Source organism: Chelonia mydas, chromosome 10 (assembly GCF_015237465.2).
Source record: "Chelonia mydas isolate rCheMyd1 chromosome 10, rCheMyd1.pri.v2, whole genome shotgun sequence".
Taxonomy (NCBI): Eukaryota; Metazoa; Chordata; order Testudines; family Cheloniidae; genus Chelonia; species Chelonia mydas.
In genome coordinates this window covers 29729254-29751166 of record NC_051250.2, presented here as the reverse complement: position 1 = coordinate 29751166, position 21913 = coordinate 29729254, and the positions used below count along the sequence as shown (strand labels likewise).

The window sequence follows — 21913 nt, the reverse complement described above, 5'->3', positions numbered from 1 at the left end:
GTTATACTGCTGTCCATCATACCTAGCTTGAGATCACCAGCTGTGTGGAGTGGTCGTCTGGTTCTGTAGTGTGTTTTGGTGACTCTCTGGTGTCAGTTCCCATCTGACTATATGCCGTATAGGAATGTTTCCATCTAATGTGATATCCTGTGTCTGCCAATGCCAGATGCTTCCGGGGGAGCACTAAAGCCTTGGAATAGATGATTGGGCAATAACATGCCCATAAGGGAAGCGTCTGCCTTGCCTCTGGCAGCTAGCACTTTGTACCCCCAAAGTAAGGGGAGCTTGTACCCATGATCTGTCCAATGTAACACTGCCCATTTATTCACTGTAAAATGTAGAGTCCTCTTTTAAAATCCTACTGCTATCTTATGGCAATGAGCTCCACAGACTGGCTTCTGCATTGTGTGACAAGGTATTTCCTTTATCAGTCTTAAATCTGTTGCCTTTTAACTTTGTCAGCTGTCCCTTTGTTCTTAAATGATCAGAAAGGCTTGGTAAGAATAACACAGTGATCACCTCTACCAGGTGCCTTTGGGTTTTGTTTTCCTTTACTGCCTTCTGTTTCTGTTCCACTCATGGACTGCCTGACCTCTATCTAATCTTTAGAGTGTCTCCCTCCATGGCAATCACTTAACCCCTTCTGTTTCTGCCATGGTGTGTTCTTAGTTTCTTTTGGCACCTGAGTTTTCGCTAAGTTGCTTGTGACTGTTGGAATTTCTAACTGCTTGAAATTTATCTGAGGGAAGGAGTGTTTGTATAACCTGCCCAGGTATTTTGCATTGTGCTTGCCTTGGATCAAACATGCTGTATAAATAAAATATCCGGTACTATTTAGTGCTCCTTGTAAGAATTTTTAATCCCATCCTGACTCTTTAGAATCTGTAACTCATGCTCACGTTGGTCTTAGCTGGGGCACTTGCAGTTGGTCACATCTGAACTTGTGACTGCTTCAGTCTCCTGAGAGGTGAGGGATGCGTGCTCTGTTGTCCAGGTTGGTTCATCCTCCAGGGATAGATAAAGGACTGTGGTGCTTGTGCTGTGAAAGGAGCCAGACTAAGGGCTTGTTAACGTGGCACGTTACTACAATGCCAAGACAGGTGGATGTACAGCAGACCAGCTTGCTGCATAGTAACATCCCATGTGGACGTGGCTACAGTGCACTGAAACTCCCAGAGTGCAGACTGGCTTATGCTGCAGGATTTTCCATGCATTACAGCAGTGTCCACATGGGCTGCTACTGCACAGCAAGCTGGTCTGCTGTAGGTGCACACTCTGGCTGTCTATGCAGCAACTTACCATGTAGACAAGCCCTTATTTACGTACACTGTTGCATGGATTCAGGTAGCTTGTGGGTGAGCCAGGTGAACTTGCAGGCGCTTATACAAACTGGACCTCTCAATGTTTTGAAGTTTGCTCATCATTAGAACACCATGCCCTTTGTTCAGGGGACGCTCTGGGTGAACTGATGCCCCACGTGAAGAATTTTTATTGGTGCCGCTCCTTCCCCATCTCCACTTCTCAAATATCAACAAAATATGGCAGGTCCCTTTGCCTACCTATTCCTTGGGTCACCTTTCTTCCTTGCCTCCTCATTTCTTGCCATCTCCCCTGGGTGACTTGTTTCTGATGAGCTCCTTTGACTTGCACTTTTGGGACTAGCTGTTGAAACGCACGTGTCTTCTGGCCAGATGGCTTCTTCCTGCAGGGGAACATCCCTTTCTTCCCCATGAAATATGGTTTTGTAGGCAGCCATCCCTCCATGCTGTCTAGGGCCACCCCTTTGTTTGTGTTTCAGGGAGAGTTATGTTCTGATGCTCTGACTACTGCTTCTTGATGGGCTGGATTTAAAAACTCCTCAAGTTACTATACAAGCAAATATTTTGATGGTGACAGCAATGTTGATCTAACCTGGGTAAGGAGCACTTGTGCCATTGCTGTTGAAGGGAAGGAGCAGGGAGGGAACGGACATTTTATGCAATGAAATTGTTTTCTTGGCAACTTCTCTATGTATCCCACACCCTGCATAGCCTGTCTGCTCCACCCTGAATTCCAACCTTTCAGAGTGGTCTGTAAATACCATCTCTGCTGGCCACTTCTCAATGCGTGAGATGGAATTCTTTGAGAATTGGCACTGGGCATGTTTGAGACCCCATGCCAAGAGACATTCCAACACGCAGTGATTTCATATCACACATACCAGTTGCCTCTAAAGACACTTTTCAGAGTAGCAGCCGTGTTAGTCTGTATTTGCAAAAAGAAAAGACACTGTTTTCTTTTTCTTAGCACTACATCACATACCCCATCCCCAGTAAAACTGAGGCTGTGGATTCACAGCAGAGTCCTGGCTTGCAGTGATTGATGTGAGCCGGCTAGTTTGGGCAGCAGTACCAATTTTGGCTTTTTCATCTGTTTTTTCCAGCATTTATCTAGGGAGGCGACAAGCAAATTGTTTAAATATAGATAGATCACTCTGGAGTTGAGAGGATCCTAGCTTTCTCTTTCCTCCAGGCTGAGTATTCAAGAAACGTGTGTACAAATCTTATTAGCGATGCACCCATTGGTTCAAAGCCTGCCTGCCTTCCCCACACACATACACAAACTTTTAGGGGCCATTCAGAGTCAGAGCAGAACTTTGTGCTTCAAGCCTCTCAAAGGAGCTGAACTGGAACACCAAATCCAAATCAACGTGAGCTCTGGAGGCATTTGAATTTGTATTGCCATCTAGATTCAAACTTCTCAGCTTAGGCCCATCTGACTAGTAGAAGCCTGATCTAAATTAAGGGCCAGATTCGAATGCCTTTGAATTGTTGAGCAGGTTGTCCTTTAGTAGTCCCACTGTGCTCACTGAGAATACTCAGTGTGGCAGAGTACAGTACTATTCAATGTAAAAGTAAGGATCTCAAAATCTAGCCCCATAGACAGTGAATGATCTTGGACAGATATTCCAAATGTAGAGCACTGGGGTAGAGGTGGTTTGGAAAAAATGGTTTGGTATCATTTTGGTTTTTTTTCCCCCCCTTCGTGGGAAATATTTGACTTTCTGGGGGGCGGTCGTCAAAAGATTTTGATCAAAACCTGAAATATTTTGACTTGGAAATGCTACTGTGGTGCTTTAAGGGAGTTGTCGGTCAGGTGCCTCATATTCCCATTCTCCTCTATAAGCTTGGCCATACTACATCTCCCATGACGCATCCCAGTCTCCCTCTTCATGAGGTAGTTGAATCATGCATGTTAGGCTGTGGTGCATCATGGGAGATGTGGCCTGGCCAGGAAATCCGACACATGGAGGAGAATGGCACCATGAGGCAACCAAACTGCACCTCTCAGGAGGCAATGCAGTGGCACATCCCAAATGAGACACTTCAGTTTTTGGCTGAAATTCTTTAGGCTTTTTAGGTGGAAAACCACTTCTTCAGGTTTTGGGCACTTTCTTTCAATAAAATTGAAACTTTCTGCAGAAAGCAGATGCTTCTTATGGCCATTTTTGTTTAGTCAAACTAATCTTCCAGCAGAACTGGTTTGGCAGAATACTGTCAACCCACCCTCCTAACTGGGCTTTAGCTGAGCAGTCAGTCTGCAGTCATGGGTCACTCAAGCTGGAGTCTGTCTGTTTTTTGGATCTCATGTTTTGCAGGAAGATCCAATTCCTGGTCAGCAGCATCTGAACATAGTGTATGGAAACAGGAGCCCTGAAATGCCTCTGGGGCTGCATCCTCCACTTTAGTTTCCCAAACTTGCAGGAACGTGGCCATTCTTGTTCCAAACCTGTTCTTCATGTGGAAGCTGAGTTCTATTCAAGGCTTTTTCTCGGGGGCGGGGGTGGGGAAATAGCTGGCTGACCATCAAGGGAATCTAGGCAAACATGTCAATGGAGAAAGCAAAGTTGTGCAGTATAGGGACCAAACACCTTCATGGGGGACCTGGGGCCTGATCCCACAACCTTTGCATGAGTAAGAACTAGTCTCATGAGTAAATGAAATCTCCATGAATGGGCCGGGTGGGCTGGATCAGACTCCAGCAGCACTTAATCTGTGCCATGACTGAGCCCTGGCACCTCTAGGTTTGACAGTTCATGCCCCAGCACCCCTGGGCTTCCTGCATCAGTTATGAATGTAAAAGAAGTTGCTTGAGCCTCAGCACCTCTTTCGTTACAAATGAAACACTGGGCTCCAGGATTTCTCGGGGCTCCTGCATAAACACAATTCCTTCAGTCTAGCTGAGATAAATAAGTGGCAGCTATTTTTACTGTCAGATTGTACAAGTTAATGACAACTGTCCATACAGCCCTAAATTGGTGACACTACCATTCCCCTTCCAGCAATGGGGCTAAATATTAAAAACTAATCAAAAGCAAATGCTCATTCAAGCAAAACAAACCAAAGCTGGTTTGCCTGAGTCAGTGAGGCCAGCGGTGTGAGTCATTTGGCATGAGAGCACATCGCGGAATACATGATCTTCTCTCCTCTGTACACAGCCAAGGTGCTTTACACAGGAAAGGAAATCTGACCTATTGTTATAGTTGGCACTTGGAGAGCAGTGCATGTCAGTGTCATTAGTCATCTGCTTCCCCCATGAGGGGTTAGGAAGCGTGTGTGTGGGGGGGAGCCAAAGGAGGAGATGTGGGCCTGGCCAATGGGGGAAGAGCAGCATGCAAGCTGGAAATGTGGCCTCTGTTTATACACAACTGAGGGAGGATTGTCTAGTCCTTGCACAAGTTGTTACATGGGTGGGTGTCAGCCTGCCCATCCTCACCACTGCCTCAGCACCACCTGTGCTGCAATCCTCATCCCTGCCTTTGTTTGTTTCCCCTTGACTATGGTCTCCCCTGGCTTGCAGCCTCCAGCACTCAGACTGTTGCTGCTCCTCAGTGCATTTCATTATCAGAGTGCAACCAAAAGCCTGTCCTCTGACCACTCCACTGAGCTCCCGGCTGTTTCTGAAACCAGTTCCAAATACCCTTCTCCCTCACACACCATGAACTTGGTTCAGCTAACCTCATCAGTCTAGTCTCTTCCCCCACCTTGATATTATTCCTGGTCATCTAGTCCCTTGGTCTCCTCTGTCCATTCACACATCATCTCTGTTTGGTGCAACAGTCCTCTCCGCAGCTCCTGCTGTCTGCTGCAGACCTCCTCTGTCCCCCTCCCTTGTACAGTCCCTCAATCTTAATGTGCTTTGAAATCTCAACTCTTCTCCCTCTGCTACTAGTGATCACCTGGGGGCCAGAGTCTGATTTCAGTTGCACTGGTGTAAATTCAGAATAAATCTATTGGCTCCCATGTAACTAGCGTAGCAGTAACTATCTTACGTCACTTTGCAAAGCATTTTGGAATTGTGTGCGTGGAAGATGCTATGCAAAATAAACTCTTTTCTCTGCGTATGGCCTGAAGGCTGCCCTCAGGGTGGAAATAGCTTGCATGCTGACAGGGCCTGTAGTGATGGGAAGCAATCAATAAATCATGTGCCATTTCTGGTTACACTGCAAGTCATTTTGTTACATTTCAGGGTTCAGTCTGATTTCCCACCCCAATTCCTTTCCACCTGTTCAAAATCAAGTTGGCAATCATTGTTCTCAGCTGTGAAAGAATCAAATGTCAGCTTTTTCCACCAAAGGAAACAAATGGAATGAGAGGGTCAGCACAAAACTCCTCTTGCCACTACCTCCTATGTCAGGTTTCAGAGTAACAGCCGTGTTGGTCTGTATTCACAAAAAGAAAAGGAGTACTTGTGGCACCTTAGAGACTAACCAATTTATTTGAGCATAAGCTTTCGTGAGCTACAGCTGTAGCTCACGAAAGCTTATGCTCAAATAAATTGGTTAGTCTCTAAAGTGCCACAAGTACTCCTTTTCTTTGTACCTCCTATGTGTCTCTCACCTGGGCATGGAACAACATCAACAACCAGCTCACCAAGTAAGAAGTCCACATGAGCTGACTTTCATACCACTTGATTACTAGCTGACTGATGTGAAAGTCTTAGACATCTTTTACGTGTTCGGAACATAACGGCCACACTGGCTCAGATCTAGCCCAGTACCCTGTCTTCTGACAGTGGTCAGTGCCAGGTGTTTCAGAAGGAATGAACAGAACAGGATAACTATCAAGTGGTCATCCCCTGTTGTGTAGTCCCAGCTTTTGGCAGTCAGAGGTTTAGGGACACCTGGAGCATGGGTTTGTACCTTGACCATCTTGGCTAATAGCCATCGATGGCCTATCCTCCATGAACATATCTCTGTGTGTGGGTGGGTGTTTTTTTTTAAACCACTGTTAGTCTTGGCCTTCGCAACATTCCCTGGCAAGGAGTTCCACAGGTTGACTGTGTTGTGTGAACTACTTTGTTTTTTTAAACCTGCTGCCTATAAATTTCATTGGGTGACCCCTGGCTCTTCTGTTATGTAAGGAGGTAAATAACATTCCTCTGGTTTGGAGAAAGCGACCATCCATAATTTTATACACCTCTAACCTATTTTTCCCTCCCCCTCCTTAGAAAAGTGATGACTAAGATGATCAGCCCCAGTTTTTTAATCTCTTCTTTCCCATACCCCTAATCACTTCTGTTGCCCTTCCCCTCTCTGTAATCTTTCCAATTCTAATATCTTTCTTGAGGTGCTTGCATACCATTAGTTTCTGTAGACAAAATATAAATGCCACTATCCCTTTCCTAATGGTTCCTAATATTCTGTTAACCACTTTGAGCAGGAGTTTTCAGAGAAACTATCCACAATGACAACAAGATCTTTCTTGAGTAGTAACAGCTAATTTAGACCCCATCATTTTATATGTATAACTGAGATTGTTTTCCAGTGTGCTCTACTTTGCATTTATCAACACTGAATATAATCAACATTGAGTTGGTGTCAGGCATGTCCAGGCCCTTTTTTAAAAGAACAGATTTCCCATTCCTCTGATTTTTACTATGAGGATTAGGCAGACATGGCCTAACTTATAAAGAAAGCAGTAGGTGAGAAGGTTCTTGAGCCCTTCTGAGAAGGAGGCGTTGCCCCTCAAAGCTTCACTTCAGGTGCAGAGAGGCAAAATTGCTCTTGCAACACCAGTATTTCTAAACCGACTTAGATGCTAGGCTGTCCATTCCAACAAGGGATGGGGTTGTATCCTACGACTATTTGAGACAATAGGCCAAAAATCCCCTTCAAGTCCATGGCAAAGGTCTTGCTGAGGGTATGTCTGCACAGCAACGAGTCTTGGTGCCTGGGTTGACAGCTGTGGGCTCACACTATGGCATGAAACATAACTGTGTGTAGACATGGGGGCTCTGATGCCTCTGGAGAGGGGATGGGCTTCACAGCCTGAGCTCCAGCCTGAGCCACAACACTTATAACAGTTACTTTTACAGCCATAGCACAAGCCAGAGTCTGTCATCCCAGGCACGGATACTCATTGCCGGGAGCTGTCACTCACTGTGTGGACGTACACAGAATTTCAGAAGAGCAGTATCGGGCCTCTATTATACACTACTGCAGTTGTGGAGAATAAGATTCCTCCCCTAGTTGGAAGAAATCCAGCAGGGCTATCCAGCTATCGCAAAGGCTGTTGGCTTGTTTTGCCCTTCTAGTGGGTGACTTTTTTTCTGTTTATCTCCCATCCCTGCTCTGAGTCGAACTCCATCGGTGCGTGAGAATCGGCCAAGAGAACACCATCGGGAGCAAATGCTCCTCTCCATTATGCCCGTGCATCCCTATAGGCCTGAGGGGGAGTTGCATCGATCTGTGTGAAAAGAGACTTTGGCCTCTAGGGCTTGAACCAAAGCTAACTGGAGTCGATGGAAAGACTGGGGTTAGGAAGGAATGTCTGGACACGTGTTGAATTATTTCTTTGCAAAATGGTTGAGGGGTGCTGCCATATCAAAATTCCATTTCCCCTCCCCCCCCCCCCCAGTTGATCTCCTGCCCTGATGGAGCCTTGGCCCCTCTCTGAAGGAAGCTAAGCCCTCTCTGAAGCTCACAGGCTTCCATATCTCTCCCATGTAAACTCTCAAGCTGAACGCTTTTAACTTGATTTTTGGGATCAAGTTAAAAGCATTGCCAGAAGAAAAATCCATGATAAAACGACCCCTTCCTCCCAGCACACCCTCCCCAGGGAGAGGGGCTTGGGGGCAGCCCCTTGTGAGAACACTGACGGCTCCTCCCAGCATGGCTGGCACTCATTCCTGCCCAGCCTGATGTGGAGGTAAGTTGTTTGCCCAGCAGGCTGCAGCTTGCTGTGACCATTAGTAGGCTGCTGTTTGCAGTAGGTTATTTAGTGCACCTGTTTGCAGGTGGAGTGGGGAGTGAAGGATTTGCTGCCTGTTTGCAATCTACCTGTTTGTCAGGTGCAGCCTGGGCCCCCTGGCATTGATTCCCACAATGCAGTAGTGGGAATGGGGTGACGTGCTGCCTTGAGGGAACCACATTCGTCCTGGGGCTCTCAGGGGCGTGGGGGGGAGTCACCCTGGGGAGGGTGCAATATGTGCTGGAGTACTTGGGCAAGGCACAGCCAGCAGGATTTGCTCCTCTGAAGGAGAAACCGGCTGAACGTGCTCCTGTGACACACAGTCAGGTTCCCCCTTGATGCTGACAATCTCAATAGCCTTGGATGCAAATGGAAAGCTTTTGCCCACATAACTGTGGTGCCTGAAGCCTGACTCATTCCACAGGGTTGTCAATCAAGTGGTGGGTGAAGAGGAATGCACACACCTGTCCCTAAAACAAGCAGCACCCTCCGGGTAAGGGGACACACCCTGCCCTGCTAGGCGACTGGCCTTGCATCCAGCCCCTGCACAACATAACATGTGGCAAGAGGGGTCCTCTCCAGTAACTGTAAGAGCCAAGAGGAGAGCTAGGCAAATTCCTCATTGGGGAAATATGTTCTTAATCAACTTGTCATGGAATTTCAGAGGGAGTTGCCTCCCTTCAGCCAGTACTGGCTCTCACTAAGGAATTTCACTAGGCCTGGCTATATCTTTAATCATTAAGCCAAAATCTGCTCGAGCATACACCTGAGGGTATGTGTGTAACCCAGGGTGAAATCTCCCCACATTAGCAGGGGCTCAGCTCTAGGTCTTGTCTGAACAGAGTAAATAAGATTCATAGATACTAAGGTCAGAAGGGACCATTGTGATCATCTAGTCTGACCTCCTGCACAACGCAGGCCACAAAATCTCACCCACCCCCTCCAACTCAAGATGCTCCAGCTCAATGCTGATACTCAGAAAATGCAGTGTTCATTTTCCAGTTGGCATGAACATTCCTTGAAGACCTGGACTTCCCAGATGACGTCACTCTCCTATCACATAGAATCATAGAATATCGGGGTTGGAAGGGACCCCAGAAGGTCATCTAGTCCAACCCCCTGCTCAAAGCAGGACCAAGTCCCAGTTAAATCATCCCAGCCAGGGCTTTGTCAAGCCTGACCTTAAAAACCTCTAAGGAAGGAGATTCTACCACCTCCCTAGGTAACGCATTCCAGTGTTTCACCACCCTCTTAGTGAAAAAGTTTTTCCTAATATCCAATCTAAACCTCCCCCATTGCAACTTGAGACCATTACTCCTCGTTCTGTCATCTGCTACCATTGAGAACAGTCTAGAGCCATCCTCTTTGGAACCCCCTTTCAGGTAGTTGAAAGCAGCTATCAAATCCCCCCTCATTCTTCTCTTCTGCAGACTAAACAATCCCAGCTCCCTCAGCCTCTCCTCATAAGTCATGTGCTCTAGACCCCTAATCATTTTTGTTGCCCTTCGCTGGACTCTTTCCAATTTATCCACATCCTTCTTGTAGTGTGGGGCCCAAAACTGGACACAGTACTCCAGATGAGGCCTCACCAGTGTCGAATAGAGGGGAACGATCACGTCCCTCGATCTGCTCGCTATGCCCCTACTTATACATCCCAAAATGCCATTGGCCTTCTTGGCAACAAGGGCACACTGCTGACTCATATCCAGCTTCTCGTCTACTGTCACCCCTAGGTCCTTTTCCGCAGAACTGCTGCCTAGCCATTCGGTCCCTAGTCTGTAGCGGTGCATTGGATTCTTCCATCCTAAGTGCAGGACCCTGCACTTATCCTTATTGAACCTCATCAGATTTCTTTTGGCCCAATCCTCCAATTTGTCTAGGTCCTTCTGTATCCTATCCCTCCCCTCCAGCGTATCTACCACTCCTCCCAGTTTAGTATCATCCGCAAATTTGCTGAGAGTGCAATCCACACCATCCTCCAGATCATTTATGAAGATATTGAACAAAACCGGCCCCAGGACCGACCCCTGGGGCACTCCACTTGACACCGGCTGCCAACTAGACATGGAGCCATTGATCACTACCCGTTGAGCCCGACAATCTAGCCAGCTTTCTACCCACCTTATAGTGCATTCATCCAGCCCATACTTCCTTAACTTGCTGACAAGAATGCTGTGGGAGACCGTGTCAAAAGCTTTGCTAAAGTCAAGAAACAATACATCCACTGCTTTCCCTTCATCCACAGAACCAGTAATCTCATCATAAAAGGCGATTAGATTAGTCAGGCATGACCTTCCCTTGGTGAATCCATGCTGACTGTTCCTGATCACTTTCCTCTCCTCTAAGTGCTTCAGGATTGATTCTTTGAGGACCTGCTCCATGATTTTTCCAGGGACTGAGGTGAGGCTGACTGGCCTGTAGTTCCCAGGATCCTCCTTCTTCCCTTTTTTAAAGATGGGCACTACATTAGCCTTTTTCCAGTCATCCGGGACTTCCCCCGTTCGCCACGAGTTTTCAAAGATAATGGCCAAGGGCTCTGCAATCATACCCAACACCATATCAAGAAAAAACAACTCAACGCGTTCAGCCAGCAAATCGGACTGAAAATCAACCGCAATAAGACAGATATCATGACCTTTAATATTGCCTCACCGGTACAGATTGAGGATTATGTTCTCACCAGTGTAGAAACATTCACATACTTGGGCAGCACCATCAGCCAGGACAGTGGAACAAGCCAGGACATCCGGAACAAAATCAGTAAAGCCAGGAACACCTTCAGGAGCTTAAATACAGTCTGGAAATCCTCAAAATACACCACCAAAACCAAACTCAAGATTTATCAGACCTGCGTACTTTCAACACTACTTTATAGTGCAGAATGCTGGGGAATGAGAAAGTAGGACATGTCCAAACTGTCTTCATTCCATACAGCCTGCCTCAGAAAAATCCTCTATCTTTTGGCCCAGAACAATGTCAAACCAAGACCTATTGACACAGTGCAGCCAAGAGGATCTGAGCACCATCATTGCCAGGAGGCATTGGAGATGGATCAGTCATGTACTTCGGATGGAAACTGATTCCATCACCAGAGTAGCAAGAAGATGGACACCTGAAGGCAAGCGAAAACTACATGAAGAGCTGTGGAAGCCAAGATGAAAAACTGGGGCACAGCTGGAGAACCATTGCAAGACCTGCCAGAAACAGATAGGAATGGAGGAACTTTGTCACTGTCTAAACACTAGAGGCGTAATAGGAATGTGATGATGATGATGAGCAATGAGGTGCTTAACACTACAGACCCTATGGCCAGAAGGGGACCAGTGGGATCCTCTAGTCCTGACCTCCTGCCTAACACAGGCCAGAGAATTCTACCCCATGATTCCTGCCAGGGTGAGAATTGTTCTTCCCCATTGTGTAAATGATGCTATTGAGCCCAATAACTTGTTGAATTAGAGACAGACTCCTGATTTACAGCAGCTGGATCGCCATTGGAATCCATGGAGCTATGCTGATTTACACCAGCTGAGGATGGGACCCAAAGACTCCAAGCAACATTGAAATTCCTATGCCTGCAGCAATCATGAAATCTCAGTCTCTGCAGCTACCCCTACAAATCCACGCACGGCATCCAACCTAGAAAACTAATATAGATGTGTTGCTTCTTGTCCTTCTGCAGCAATGTATTGCAGGGAACCCTCTGCTGCTGCATTTTTAAGTCTAAAATAGAGCCACGAGCTCTTGCCTTGTTAAAACAAAGTTTCCCCGCATTTTGAAGATGAGGAAACTGAGGCACAAGGGTGAAAGAGTCAACAAGGTCACCCAGGCCTCCTGAGTCCCTGGTCAGTGCCCTATTCACTTCACTACACAGTGTCCCACCTTCAGTTTCGTGCATTGTGACGTCCTGATGCTGCATCACAATGCTAGGCTGCCAGTCCTACCATATCATGCTCATTGGGTGGTGTCTCCTCCCTCTCTCCCAGAGAACATAGTTTGAACATTGGCACCCTGGACACCCAGCATGGGCACACATGTCCATTGTGCTGCTAGGTATGCTAGCCTTTTTTAAAGTCTGAGCTTAAAATTTGTATTCATGCTATCCATAAATATGAAGTATCCTTGTGTCCGATACTGATGGGCATAGAGGGCCAGATCCTCAGCTGATCTAAACAGATGTAGTCCAGTGAGAAGCTGATGGCGTTACACCACTTAGGGATCCAGGTCAGACAGTTACATTACTGAACTGTAGCTTAAAAACAAATGAACACCGTTGCATGGGGGGGACAACAAAGTGACCTGTTTCTTCACTAACTCTCTCCAGTCTAAATTTGAGAGCAGGTCAGAAAGTGTTGCCAATGTTTCCCATTAAATGAAATTCTAAAAAAACATGGATTTGGAACTAATGAAACATTCTGTGCTGATGTCAGAGTTCCTTGTGATAAGTTATAAATGTCAAAACACTCTTGTGACTCTAATGTAGGTGTATAAATATAGTATTAAAATCCTGTTAGTACAATATGTCAAAATAAAATGAATTGCAATTAGAAAGTTGAAAGGCTTTTACCTTTATTGAAATGTTTTGACAACACTGAATTGAGTCAATGAGTCATGTAAGGAAAAGGGGAATCAAGCCCAGTGTATTTGATAGGTGTTCTTAGCTGAAAACCAGTTTGTATCAAATACTTCCATTACATTTGGCACTAATTGGGCCCCTTAGCTGGCAATATCAGGAAAAGAGATGACTAAGGGGGGAATATGATATAGGTCTAGTAAAATCATGACTAGTGTGGAGAACTTAAGTGTGTGTTACCCCTTCTCATAATTGCATTGTGTGACCCCTAGTTCTTGTGTTAATAGGCAGCAGATTTAAAACAAAAGGAAATATTTTTTTCACACAACACACAGTCAACCTGTGGAACTCCTTCCCAGAGGATGTTGTGAAGGCCAAGACTATAACAAGGTCCAAAAAAGAACTAGATAAATTCATGGAGGATAGGTCCATCAATGGCTATTAGCCAGGACAGACAGGGATGGTGTCGCTAGCCTCTGTTAGCCAGAAGCTGGGAATGGATGACAAGGAATGGATCACTTGATGATCACCTGTTCTGTTCATTCCCTCTGGGGCACCTGGCATTGGCCACTGTCGGAAGACAGGATACTGGACTAGGTGAACGTTTGGTCTGACCCAGTATGGTGGTTCTTATGAATCCAAGACCTGAATGGGCTCTGGAGACTGGGCTGGGCTTTCCAGGTCAGTGTTGAAATACTTTGAAGGGGAAGCCTACCCAGCTACTGCACATATTGTAGTTTTGGGGTATACAGGTAACCAGCACTGGAGATTGAAGTGATCAGGGATCTTTCACCAGCACTAAATCCCCATGGAGTAGGGGAAATGAGATATGATCCATTGGCGTGCAGGGATTCATCCATGTACAGTCAGCTGCAGGATCAGGGCCCTGTGTAAGACTAGCAGAATCCGGCTCCCTCTAGCTCTGTTACTGGAGTACATGAATTTTCAGCTTCCTTACTTTTGTAACTGGGGAATATGAACACAGTGAGTGATGAAAAGGTCTGTCTGATGGAAACCTTTGAAAGCAAATCTCAGCCTTCCTTGCTTGTATTGCTACTTGCTGGCTGTGTGTGAAGAATCATTTGCTTAAAGAATTAGAGGAGAAAAACTCCAATAGGAAGGAGCAGAGTTGATAGGAGTTAATTTCTTGCTTGCTAACAGCACCCTGTGTGCGAAGCTGAGCTGCAAGGCTGCACATGAAACTGCCCTCCGCTGCAGTGGGTGAGTGCTCAGACATCAGATTTCTCATCCTTGGCTCTTGTCAGGGCCACTCCCCTGATGAACAATCTGCTGGCTTCCAGGAACCAGTTCTGCCTGCTTTCTGTTGTCAAACCTCCCTCATTCCACCTCTATAAGGAAAGCAAAAGGTTACACCCTCTGCAGGGGCAGATTTTGCTGCCTGCGCCCATCCTGGAAATGAGGCTCTAACTGGTGCAGGCGAAAGCAGGGGCTGGGCCTTACTTACAAAGATGTATGCACACACCTCTGCATATAGAAAAAGGCACAGTCCCTTCCACAGAGAACCCTGATCCTGAACTCCCTCACACTGGGGTAAGAGCACTGAAGCCAATGCCTGATTGCGATCTCACTAAGCAACTGGTATTTGCAGTCAGGAGAGATGGGAACATGAATGTGTGCAGAGAAATGGGCCATGTCCTGCCGCTGCTGTGAAAGGACAGAACGTAGACAGCATGTCCTAGGCAGAGCCTGCTCCCTAGTTTAGCTGACTAGTGGCAGCTAAGGGCATTGAGCACCTGCAGGAGAGGCACTGTAACTAGCAATGAAGTGAGAGCGGCAGAAACATTCTAGCTGGCTTTGTAATTTTCCATTCTCCCTCAGGTGCCCCTCACCTCCCTGTTTACTTTCAGCTTGTGGATCTAAAACAAAGGACAAAGTTGGGACAGATTTTGTTCCTGCCTATGCAATTAATGACTAAATAGTTAATGACCTAGAAAGCGAATTGCACGGTTGAAAAACTACACAAACTGGGAGAAAAGTGGGAGAGCCTTTAGTCTGCAGGACCAGCAAAGAGCCAGACAGCCCTTTCTGCAGAGAGTCGTCGTGGGTTGGGGCTCGGAGCAGTTTCGGCAAACCCTGGTTCCTTTAACCCTTCCTCTGCTGACAGTGAAAACCAGTTTGTGCTGAACACACCCCAGAACCCTGCCTGGTAACATTTTTGCAACACAGCAGCAAGAGAGGGAAAGAACTTCCTACAGCCGCTCACAGTATGTAGTGTGACATGATGGCCCACCCCAGACCTGCACAAAGAGGGGTGTGGGCTGGGCCAGAGAGAGAGACCGAAGGGAGCAGCTGTGGGTGTGGGGGCTATGCCTCAAGGCACCTTTCTGTCTAGCGACCACGCCCTTCCCTTTTTGCCTCTTACCAATTGCACTCTGAGTGTGACTCTAGGATGGCAGGTGCCAAGGAGATCAAGTGATCTAAATGTCTCACTCCTTCCCTCGGACAAGACCCCATGTCTTTATTGTAACGCACTATGTCCCAAATTATGGCACAGCTCCATGGGAGTTGACTGAACTAAGCTAGCTTACACTAGCAGAGGGGCTGGGCCTTTTTTTTTTTTTTTTTTTTTTTTTTTTTGCACATGCAATGGAACATCAGGTGTTTCAAGGCCTGTCAAAATAGGTGGTGGCATTGGGTATTCCAGGCCATAGGGAACTGTGTGATGGGAGAAGGATCCTTCTGCCTCAGTGGGAGGAGGGACTCTAGAGTCCCAAGCTGCTTTTAGTAACAAATTATCTTCCTCATGCATAATTGGATGCCAGTGGAACAATCATCCCACATAAGAGTGTCAGCCTCTGACACCATGCATAATAGTCCCCTTCTTCCCACGTAGGGCTATCTGAGATCTTGGGGTGTGAGTGTGCCAGTCATTAGGAGGGACTATATTGCACTCACCAATGAGCCCATGAGGTGAGAAACCCAGTTGTTCCACTGCAAAGCCTTTCAGCACACTGCCTGCCTACACACACTGTCTCCAGGTCCCTAAGGGAACCCTGAGGGCTAGGGCTTGTCTAGATAGGGAAACTGACCAGAATAACAATTGTTGAATAAACTCTTCTGGACTCACTATTCTGGCATGACTCGCCGGTTCTCTTATTCTGGAATAGCGACAGTGCTTTGAATTCACACCCTACCTCATTCCAAAGGAACTTCCCTGCATGGCCAAGCACCTACCCAGTAACATCCCTGTCTGCCCAGGGTGGGGGCAGTTCCTCCCTCACTCTGGGTGCGGGAAGGAGTTGCTTTCCTGCCTGGGACTGTGTTGCATAGGTGGAGTTGAGCTGGGGCTCCAGCTTCGGGGAGGGATAGCTCAGTGGTCTGAGCATTGGCCTGCTAAGCCCAGGGTTGTGAGTTCAATCCTTGAGGGGGCCATTTAGGGGTCTGGGGCAAAAATTGGGGACTGCTCCTGCTTTGAGCAGGGGGTTGGACTAGATGACCTCCTGAGGTCCCTTCCAACTCCGATATTCTATGTTCCCTACCCCCTTTGCCTGCTTGCTGGCAGTGAGGCATCTCAGCTGAGCAGGACTCTAGATCGTTAAACTACACCATCCAGGTGACTGTCTCGTGCAATGGCTCTCCCTTGAGATAACCCTGCTTCTGTGTGCTTCTCCCTCCCTCTGTTTGTTTACAATGGGGGGAGGGGCAGTGGGAGGAAAGATGGGATGGGACTCGGATAGGTGCTTAAACACCTGATGGTGTCAGGAGGCGGTGCAAGCATTCAGGCTCTGGCCCAAGGATATTCGCATGACCAGATCTCATTACTGATTTAACCCGAGGTGTAGACAAAGAGGATCTCTGTTCCTTATGCGCTTGTTTGCTGCCTAGGCCTGACCACCAGAAATGATGAGGCCAGATCCCAGTTGATATAAATCAGCACAGCTCCACTGCCTTCTGACCCATAATCCCCTGTGATGATTAAGCTGTTTGGGGTGGAGACGGTTGGCGTCACAAACAGGATTATGCCTGAGCATGACCAATATGTAACGGCAGCAGGTGACCCTATGCAGGAAAGAGCTGGTTCCTTCGCATAAAGGAAGCTGAGAAATGATCTACTGCAGAAAGATGAATCCATCAGCCTTCAGTGAGTGCTACCAGTTAGGGGAGGGAAGATGATGGTGTTTGTTTGTTTTTTTGTTGTTTTTAATCTGATCAAGCCAGTGGAATAACTCCCTAATTCACTGCATTTTTTCCATGCAGCCTTCACTTTGTAATTGGCCCAGAAATCTGTTCCCCACAGTGTCCCAGCACTTCCCATGTAAATTAAATCTGCATTATGAAATTCCTACTGGACTTTACGCAGTGTCCTGCTCCTCTCTGTTCCTTGATTTACATCATGCTCTTGGGGTGAACCCCGTCTGTCTGTCTTGCATGGTGTTGCTCAAGAGTCAAGTTTATTTTCCTCCCACCTATTGTTCTTCCTGCTTTCCACAAGGGGGCGCATAGGTCACATTTGCTCGAGTGTCTCAGCTTGTCTAGTCTGTACAGAAGGAGGTTGAGTTAAAGCAGCCATTGCAGGTAAGCAGGACTCAAAGCATTTCTGTAGCTGCCAAAATACTATTGCCTGGGGTGATTGTTCTTTTCTTACACTTCAGTGGCAGGAACTGTAATAATACATGAGACAGGGCTTGAGCGAGGCAAGGAGCTGTAGAGGTTGGAGGAGAGGCTCTCCTGAATTCTAATCCTACCTTTGATGCTAATTTTTGTGGCTTCGGGCAAAGCTCACCTCTGACCCACCTGAAATGTAGACAGTCCTACATGCCCGTGTGCCTGTGCAATACATACGGCGATGTTACTATTTACCCGTTTGCTGATCCATCAAGTCACTTCCCTCTCTTCCTCCAAGCCTTGCCCAAATGCCACCTCTTTCTACCAGAGTGCTTTTCAGCAGTAGATCACAATCTCTTAACACCCTGAGGTAGGGAAGCATTAATTTATTATCCTCATTTGCCAACAGGGAACTGAGGCACAGAGACTAACTGATTTGCCCAAGGTGTGGGTCACAGGAAGTCCGTGGTGGAGAAGGGAGTGGAACCCAGGTCTCCCACAGCCTAAGGCCGTGCTCTAACCACTGGACAATCCTTTCCCATCAGTGATGGGACTCTTGCCACAGTAGCAGAAACATCTGATTCACCTGGGTTAAAAAAACTTGGCAGGCAAAACTAAAATCCTCCAGCATTTTCCTGCATGTGGTTTGGTCTGTGTGAGCAGGGGAGACAGAAAATGAATCCCCTTAACCCATCTTGTCACAATGCTGCTCCCATCCACCGCTGCTCTGGGGTTTGCTCTGAATTTTGCACAACTAGAAACTTTCAAATCTTAAAAAAATAAAAATAAATAAAGTGTCAACCTGAAGGCAACTTCTACTTTTATGGACACCAACAGCAGTGCTGGGCTTACCTTTGTCCAAAATTCAGGCTCCTAGAACCTGGCTTTCAGATGAAGGTTGGCTTCCATGGTGCACAATTCAGTCTGCTAATTCATCTCCATCTACACACAACAGTTTGCTCACCTGAGCAGCCAGCTCTGTGTCATCACGTGTTAGGAGTAGGTTTGGAATGAACATCCCTGGTGGCTCCAGTTTCTCAAGGACTTAGAAATGTCAGTGCTTAGTGCAGACATCTGTCTGCCACGCCTCAGAGCCTTTGCTGCAGCCAGGCATATTCTCTGCTTTGTCTCTCCAAGCTGGCCTGTGTGGTTGGGAAGTGGTGTGGTGGTTCTTTCTGAACTAAGCTATGGACAAACCTAGCTGATCTCTGAATGAATTCACCATGGGTTGGATCTTCAGTGGAACTACAACAGTTGACACCAGCTGAGAATGCTTTGGCCTAGTGTGTGGGTCTCTTTTCTCCCCTCGCCTTCTCCACAGCTCCTGATTGAGTTGCTTGCGCTTCTTAGTGGGATTTGTTGGTGTAGTGTAAAAATTGGGTAATATCCTTTGAATGTTCAGAAGCCTTCTCATAGGCCTCCTTGTCATCTCTTGCAGAAGCCATCAGAACCCTGCTGCAGCAGCAGTGTCCATAGGTAGCTGAGTCTGGTATAGTTAATAAACGTGATTATTTGGAATCCATCTTTGGCAGTGTGGCTTCCCCGTATTCTTAATGCTGGGTAGACAGCAGCCACACAACAGTTGGGAATGAAGAGTCAAGCAGACAGCACAGCATGTCTTCCAAGCTTTGACTACAAGAACATTGATCTTAACTAAAAGATGGCGGTGTGGGGGGGAACCTTTGCTCAGTTGGCTCACTTGAGCCGTCTGCTGCAAGGTGCTCCTCAAGCAGGCTTGGCCACAGGCTGTGCTGACAGCACCTGACTCAAGTGGAGTTAGTTCCTTCCTCTAAGTCCAGGGCACATGCCATATTGATCACTCTTCCACAAGGCGCTCGTCTGTGCTAAGCCATGAAGCTTTGGATTGACTCACAGCCAGTGCTCCATCTGCTGCAGGAACCAGCCCCATGGTCACTGCTTTCTGGTTAACAGCCTGCTGCCTGAATTCAGAAACAGCCTCCCCTCTTCAGTGCCCATTTCTCTGTCATCCTCCCACCCCCGGCCCCTGCCTTTGAATGTTTCCTGTTTCTTCTTTAAGCCAAATCACTTATGTCCTGACCCCATCTCTGCTTCTTTCCCGAGTGCCTGCTTCCTCTTGCCTGCTTCCCTTTATGGTGGCGAAAAGTTGAAGTTTCATTGTGCAGCTCTCCTCTTCGCAAGGAAGGAGGCTCTGCTGGGTAGGAAGCCTGGTCTAATAGCTCGGTCACGCTACTGAGACCTGCATTCAGCTCCTGGCTTGGTTTCAGACCTGCTGTGTGACCTTGTCCAAGTCACTTAATCTACCATGTCTCCATTCCCTGTCAGGAGCATGGGGGTTATACTGACTGTGACGGTTCTCAGGGTACTCAGGACTGGGAGTTACCTCATTATCCCTGGCCTCAGCATGAGGGAGTCTTGCTTGTGCTAAGTGGGGAGTTGGCTCCCTAACATCTCCAGAGTGTTAGTCACTTGAACACTATCCTCTGGGCTATGCCAGCAACCTTTGCCTTGCAGGATGGCAATCAGTGCTCCAGTTTGAATCCCTTTGAGAAGTTCCCCAGTCCCTATCCAGCTCCGACCTTGGCTACTCATGGCACTGCCAGGCCTGCTGGTCCCAAAGGAACAGAACACATTAGCTTGTAAGATTCAACTCAGGATCAGCACTCTTGCTTAAAACACAGCGCTTAACTATATCCAGAGTGGAAACAAGAATAAGTTGATCAAGTGATAGTAAGAATATTGGAAACAGCTGGTTACATGTAAAACAAGATCATAACCACCTTCTAGAGGCTAAACTTAACTCTCAGGTTAATTTTCCTGTCTAAAGCAACTTCTCACCTGGAGTTCTCTACAGCATTCTTAACCAAGGTTAGCTGAGATCCCAGTTTCACAAATGGGGACATGCTGTCTGTTTGCTTCCTAGGTGCAGTATGAAGGGATGCTGTCTGCCTTCTAGAAACAGCCCCTAAGTTCACGGGCTTTACTCAGACAGGATAAGTTGCCTCCAAGCTTCTGTCCTGTGCTCCTTTCCTGTTGATTTAATGTCTCTTGGTTGATATTTGACTTCATATGTAAATGGGCATCCACTGTGCTAGCTTCCATCCGAACAGATATACAGTTTTTTACCTCCCGCCTGGAGGAGAACCTGTTCTTTCACCTATGCTGGTGACTAATACCTTGATACATACATTAAGAAAATTGTGTGTGTACACACACACTTCTTGCATAGTAGCTGTGCACATACTGGTCGTCAGTGTCATTGTGAGATGTGGCACCATCTTTCATTTAAGACCTTCTTTTGGGAAACTAGAATGTACACACCAGATTCATGAGCTTTCTGTAATCTCACTCTTCCCTCCTTGTCTGCTGACAGTAAGATTCTTGAGTGACACTGACCTACTTTGCAGGGGTGTAGTGAGAATTCAAATCCATTGATGATGGAGTGCCATACAATACTCAGCTACAGTTCAATTATCCTTTCTGGTTTCCTCACCCCCAATCAGGCAGTTCCTGCACCCTCCTTTCCACCTTCAGAAAAAGAGAGTGATCAAAGGACCAGGGAGGGACAGAGGCTGGGAGATCTTCAGTCTGGAGGGTTTTCCCCGGATCCAGCAGCACCAGTGGCAGAGGAATCTCTCTGCTGCACCACCACTCTCTGTTCCCAGCGTATGTCATGAGAGGCGCTGTGCGGCTAGTGCCACTGGCTGTTGGAGGGGAAAGAAGGATCTGGTGAGCTACCTTACACTGCAACTCCCCATCCCCTGGTAGAGCTCTGTGCTGGAAGCCCCTGTGCTAGGACACCCTTCCTGTTGAGGTATACATGCCATTAAAGGGGGTGGAGCTCTTCTGGAGCTTTATACAACTAATACCACTGGAGCTTGCCATGGACTCCAGCAAGAGGAGCTTGCCAAAGGGTAACACCTCCCTGCTTACCCGCCTACACTGACACTGATTATCCACATAGACCTACACTCTTTGGCAATGACACCAGTCATCCATGATCTGCCACCCACTTGCAGTGCCTCTGGAGCCTTGTAAACATCGCCAGGTATCCAGGCGAGCACTGGAGTCCACAGCCATCCTAAAACACAGCTGGGAGCTGCTTCGCCACCTGCAGAAGTGCACCCTTAGGTCCCCTGTTCCATTAGAGCAGGTTGTCAAATTGCATAGTCATTGAGTGTGTATATATCACTGTTGGACATGGACACTGACATGAGCTGCTTTGTGGTTGGTGCCTCCCTTCTGGGTTCAACTGTGCAGTAATGCTGGTATGCTGTGGAAGTCAGCAGTGTTTTCTCCAGGAATTGAAATGGGAGTGTGTGTCTGAATTTACGAGGGGGAGAGGTCAGGGCTGATGAGGAGTGAGACAGTGAGGGCGAAGACGGGCTCTATGGCACCATAGTAAAAACCTGAGAAATGTTTCATGACCATTTTATTAGATTTAACTCCTGTTTTAAAATCATACGAATTAATGTTGGCTACCCAAGCCATCTGTGAAACACTACATCTAGATCCTTCTTGGTTTCTTGTTATAATTTTGAACAACTCTGTTAACAAACTTCTTCAA

The 21913-nt window shown here is 47.2% G+C and overlaps 1 protein-coding gene across 2 annotated transcripts in view; it reads left to right on the top strand.

Moving 5' to 3' along the window:
* The window catches only part of LOC102948183 (syntaxin-binding protein 4), a 151798-nt gene that overhangs the window by 2519 nt on the left and 127366 nt on the right, over positions 1-21913 (top strand). The window lies entirely within an intron of this gene.